The sequence below is a fragment of the Crocuta crocuta genome, unplaced genomic scaffold, assembly GCF_008692635.1.
Source record: "Crocuta crocuta isolate KB4526 unplaced genomic scaffold, BGI_CrCroc_1.0 scaffold431, whole genome shotgun sequence".
NCBI lineage: Eukaryota > Metazoa > Chordata > Mammalia > Carnivora > Hyaenidae > Crocuta > Crocuta crocuta.
In genome coordinates this window covers 5,437,664-5,443,663 of record NW_027528859.1, presented here as the reverse complement: position 1 = coordinate 5,443,663, position 6,000 = coordinate 5,437,664, and the positions used below count along the sequence as shown (strand labels likewise).

General features: G+C 44.1%; 1 protein-coding gene across 1 annotated transcript in view; it reads left to right on the top strand.

The window, feature by feature from the left end:
- Positions 1-232: 232 nt before the first annotated feature.
- Positions 233-6,000, top strand: part of RUSC2 (RUN and SH3 domain containing 2) — a 64,700-nt gene continuing 58,932 nt past the window's right edge. The window contains exon 1 of the mRNA XM_077756242.1: positions 233-477. The gene's annotated coding sequence lies outside the window, so the exon portion shown is untranslated. The remainder of the gene's footprint in view (positions 478-6,000) is intronic.

Below are 6,000 nucleotides of genomic sequence, written 5' to 3'. Positions count from 1 at the left end.
GAAAGTGGGTGCGCAGATACACCTGACTTCGAAGCCATTGGGCCCACGACCAGGATCACCAGGGCTCCCGAAGACGCGACCGGCGCCTCGCTGCGCACCACCCCGAAGGGGCGGGATGAGGACCGCAGAAGGCGGGGCCACGGCCGAAGCCTCGCCGCTCCCCTCGCGGGAAAGCTCTGCGCGTGACTCGCTGCACCCATCGCAGCGAGAGGCGGGGGAGGTGGGCAAAACACCGCGGGCCCAGAGGACCAAACCAACGCGCCGTCCGGAGGGGCGGCAGGAGGGCAACCCAGGTTGGACCATCGGCGCCGCGGCTGCAGGGGGAACCGGACATTACCAACCCGTCTGCAGAGGAGGGGGACGCCGGCCTGTCTCCTCTACGGCGCGACCCCAGGAGGGCGCGAGACGCCGCTGGCCGCGCCGCTGCCGACACCAACGCCGCGGGCACCGTGGGATCACGCTGAGGCGAGAAACGAGGTAGGGACGCCTCTTTGGGGGCTGGCGGGGTCCGGAAGACCCATTGCCCTCACGTTCCAAACAATCTCTGAAGAGAAAGCTCTCTGTGCCCCCGCCCTTCCCCTCAGCCCTTCTCCGTGGCCCTTCATCCCCACCCTCCCGGTCCACTCCCACCTTCTGTGCTCCTGACACTTCAGCTCTACCATCCACTGAACCCTCAAGCCCCAAGAACCAAATATCCCTTGGGGCGTCACCCCAGATCCACCCCAACCGTCTCCTCAAACTGTCCCTTCGGTGACACCCCTCAGCTGACTCGCGCCCAGCTGTCATCTTGTACCCGCATCTCCTGTGACGGCCCTGGGGGAGCGCGGCTGCCGAGCACCCAACCCCAGGACTGTAGCAGGGGCCTCCGCACAGCCAGTCCCAGACGGGTCCTCGGTGCCCACCGCCCCGTTGGCCCCCTGGCTTCCAAGTTGTCATCTTCCTGAGCTAGAATAGGATCTTTTTCTCCCTCTCATCTTAGGAAAATGTTTGGCCTATCATTTTGCCAGTCCCCTGCCACCGCACTTAACTGCTGTGAAGGGTACGGTGATCCGTGCCCAGGGCTGACTTGAGACAGTCCTGGAGGCAAAGACCGTACACTATTCGTTTGTATCCCCAGCGCCAAGCACAGTGCCTGGCACATGTTAGCAACTCAGCAAATATATGATGGGTGGATAAATGAATGAATGAGCCCCAATGCAGAGGGTGTGAGGCAGAGTGCTTTAGTGGGAAAGGTGTCTCCAGTTATATGAAGGGGGTGGGGGAGGAAAGGAAGAACATCTGGGGGATTACTTGTGATGCTCATATCAGGAGCCTAAAATGGAGTATATTCAGTCTTTCAATTCATGAATCTAAATTTCATTCCACTAGGACCTTCTATATATTATCTGTTTTCCACTCATGTTCTGTTTACAAATATATATATAAAAAAATGAGGTCTGTTTACAAATATATATATTATATATAAATTATATATATTTATAATATATATTTATATTTATAATATAAATATAATATAATAAATAATATAAATAAAATATAATATATAATAATATATATATATAAAATAATGAGGGCTGGGGTCTGGAGAAATTCTTATTGGTAAGTGCCTTAGAGGTGCCCAGATAATCTTGAAAGAGTTTTGCCCAAGTGACCTGCTCCTCTTGCCCTAGCGACTAACTACTCCCTCTGGGGAAGAATTCTGGAGGCCAGCCACAGCCTTTAAAAGCTGACTCAGTGTAGCTAGTCAGCTGGTGCTTTAGGACAGGTTGAGGAATGAAGGACCTTGTTGATTTTACCCTTTAGCTCCTGGATACTCCCACCCACACCCCTCAGAGACTGGAGTGATAGACATCCCAGGCAGGCCTAGTGTGATAGATAGCAAAAATTCCTAAATTCTTCTGTAGTATGGTCAGGCCACATGCGCGGTTTATATCTTAGGCCAGTCAGGCAGGGATTACCACTACGTGAACAGTGTCAGGAGTAATAAATGAGAATGTGAACCTTTTCAAGATGGCATTCTCAGCCTGAAACCTGTTTTTGTTGATTCTTAGGAGGATAACCTGAACAGACTGAGATTCCTGAAAGTAACACAGGGTTCAGAGACCTCACTTTTGACCCAGGTTCTGCGAGGAAGTAGGTGATATTGCAGAGTGATGAAAAAATGGCTGGGAAGCTGTAGGAGTTGTTAAGCTGAGAAGTAGTTGCTTGACCAGTACAGGCATTATTGTAACCAGGCTCAGAGTATTAGTAAAAATAGTGATTGCAGTTTCTTAGGAGGCAGTGTTAGGACTTTGGGGAAGGAAGAAAGATCCCACCACTATCCCAGGTATTCTGTTAACTGTGCTTCTGCCATCTGGCTGTAGGGCACCTACCACCACTGTTTCTCTTCCACTTTGAGCCAGGTCACAATCCAGTTTCCTCTGATTTTTTTAAGTGTTGAGTCCTTTTTCGAGGCCAGGCCTAACAGAAGCTGAGTATGTTCTCACACATTTCTAGCTTTGATTTATCCCTCTTCACTTTCATTTTTTCCCATCCTCTGATCTATCTTTATAAAGTAAATCTTGGACCACAGAAACCCAAAGCAGGAAGGGGCTCCTGAGTTGGATTAAGCATAGACATTATGTCTGGAGACCAATACTTTTTTTTTTTTTTTTGAGCAGGGGAGAGGCGAGTCCAGTACTTTTTTTTTTTTTAACATTTTATTTATTTCTAGGAGACAGAGAGAGAGACAGCGTGAGCAGGGGAGGGTCAGAGAGAGAGGGAGTCACAGACTGAAACAGGCTCCAGGCTCTGAGCTGGCAGTCAGCACAGAGCCCGACGCGGGGCTCGAACCCACGAACCGTGAGATCGTGACCTAAGCGAAAGTCGGAAGCTTAACCAACTAAGCCACCCAGGCGCCCCTAATGTCCAGTACATTTTTAAGGAACTTTTTTACTTTTCCCTGTTTAGGCTCCGTATTAAGTAAGAGCTCAGTGAGCCCAAAATACTCTGGATTATTTGATTTATTTTCTCTTCAACTTCCACTACTTAAGCATGTTGCCAGATAAAATACAAGATGCCAAGTTAAATTTGAATTTCATATAAACAACAAGGTGTCCTGTTTTTTTTGTTTGTTTGGTTTGTTGTTTTTTTTTTTTTTGCTAAATCTGGTGCCCCTACTTCATGGACAGGCTTATGCATTCTAATTTTCTCTCTGCAAACTTAGGACAATAACTCACCATTTTCTGTTACTCATACACAATGACTGAGCACTCTATTAAAAGTCACTTGACTGAGGCGACTCATGACACGTTAGGGTAAGGGCAGGCTTTGTAGACATTGATCAGTGTTTGAGTTACCCAGAAAACACCCACTCAGACATTGGCATATGATATTATAGTACCTGTCAAATGAGTCTGTCGTGCAAAATAAGTGTATTATTTTGAATGGCCGGATATCAACATGGCTCTGAAAGAGATGGCCAGGAGTGAGGATGAGAGTGGGATGGGGGGGTAGATTCTAACAAAAAAGCATATGTAACTCATAGCATGAGCTCTCTTGTACCACATTAACTCTTTTTTAAGTTGTGGTAAGTATATATAACATAAAATTTACCATTTTAACTATTTTTTTTATCATTTTATTTTCATCATGATAAGTGTGCTTTTTAATCCCCATTCCCTTATTCTCCCTTTTCCCCCACCAACCTTACCTCTGGTAACCAGCAGTTTATTCTCTATAGTTAATGTTCATTTATTTTTGAGAGAGAGAGAGACAGAGCATGAGTGCAGGAGGGGCAAAGAGAGAGGGAGACACTGAACCTGAAACAGACTCCAGCCTCTGAGCTATCAGCACAGAGCCTGATGCAGGGTTCAAACCCACAAACCTTGAGATCATGACCTGAGCCAAAGTCAGATGCTTAACCAACTGAGCCACCCAGGCACCCCTGTTCTCTATAGTCTATTTCTTGGTTTGTCCCTCTTTCTCTCTTTTTTTGCCCTTTGGTCATTTGTTTTGTTTCTTCACTTCTACAAATGAATGAGATCATAGGGTATTTGTCTTTCTCAGACTGACTTATTTTGCTTAGCATTGTACTCTCTAACTCTGTCCATGTTGCTGGAAATGGCAAGATTTCATTCTTTTTTATGGCTGAATAGTATTCTCCTGTATTTATATACTACATCTTCTTTATCCATTCATCTATTGATGGATGCTTAGGCTGCTTCCATAGTTTGGCTACTGTAAATAATGCTGCTATAAACATAGAGGTACAGGTATCCCTTTGAATTAGTGCTTTTGTATTTTTTTTGGGTGAATATCCAGTAGTGCAACTATTGGATCATAGGGTAGTTCTATTTTTAATTTTCTGAGGAAACTCCATACTATTTTTCACAGTGGCTGCACAAGTTTGCATTCCCACCAATAATAGAAGAGGGTTCTTCCTTTTTCTCCACATCCTCACCATTGTTGTTTGTTGTGTTTTGATTTTGGTCATTCTGTCAGGTATGAGGTGGTATCTCATTATGGTTTTGGTGTGCATTTCTCTGATGATGAATGATATTGAGCATCTTTTTGTGTGTCTGTTGGCCATCTCAATGTTTTCTTTGGAGAAATTTTAACCATTCTTAAAGATACATACAGTTCAGTGGCATTCAGTATATTCACATTGTTATCTATCCATCACCACCATCCGTCTACAGAACTTTTTCATCTTCTCAAACTGACACTCCATACCCTTAAACACTAACTCTTATTCCCTCTTTCCCAGAGCCCCTGGCAACTACCATTCTGCTTTCTTTCTCTATGAATTTTACTACTTTAGATACTTCATATAAATTAAATCATATGTTTGTGACTAGTTTATTTTTTTAACATAATGTCTTCAGGATTCATCTGTTTTGCAGCTTGTATCTGAATTTCCTCCTTAAGGCTGAATAATATTTGTCAGTATATATAATATATTCTATTTATTCATTTATTCGTTAATGGACACTTGGGTTGCTTCCACTTTTTGGCTATTATGAGTAATGCTGCTGTAAACTTGGGTGTACAAATATGTTTGAGTTCCTGCTTTTAATTCTTTTGGGTGTATACCCAGAAGTGGAATTGCTAGGTCATATGATAATTTTACGTTTACTTTTTTGGGTAACCTGCATACTGTTTTCCACAGTGGCTGTACCATTTTACATTCCCACAATATAAAGTGTTCCAGTTTTTCTACATCCTTGCCAACACTTGTTATTCTCTGTTTTTGTTTTGTTTTTAATAACAGTCAAACTAATGGATGTGAAGTGGTATCTCATTGTGGTTTTGATTTGCATTTCTTTAATGACTAGTGATGCTGAGCATCTTTTCATGGGCTTATTGGCCATTTTTATATTTTCTTTAGAGAAATATCTCTTGAAATCCTTTGCCCATTTTTTAATTGGGTTACCTGTCTTTCTTTGTTGAGTTGTATGAGTTTTTTGTTCTGGATAGAAGTCCCTTAACAGATACATAGTAAGCAAATATATTTCCTTTCCCATTCTGTGGGTTGCCTTTTCACTCTTGGCATTCTTGTCCTGTGATGCACAAAAGTTTTAAATTTGGGGGCACCTGGATGGCTCAGTCAGTTGAGTGACTGATCCTTGGTTTTGGCCCACGTTATGAAGTCACATTTCTTGAGACCGAGCCCCACAGGAGGCTCTGCACTGACAGCGTGGAGCCTGCATGGAATTGTCTCTCTCCCTCTCTCTCTGTCCCTCATCCCCTCAAAATAAATAAGTAAACATTAGGGGTGCCTGGGTGGCTCAGTTGGTTAAGCGTCCAACTTCAGCTCAGGTCATGATCTCGTGGTTCTAGGGTTCGAGCCCTACATTCATCTCTGTGCTGACAGCTAGCTCAGAGCCTGAAGCCTGCTTCAGATTCTGTCTCCCTCTCTCTCTGACCCTCCCCTGCTCACGCTGTCTCTCTTTCTTTCTCAGAAATAAATAAAACATTAAAAAGTATTTTTAAAAAATTGGGGCGCCTGGGTGGCTTAGT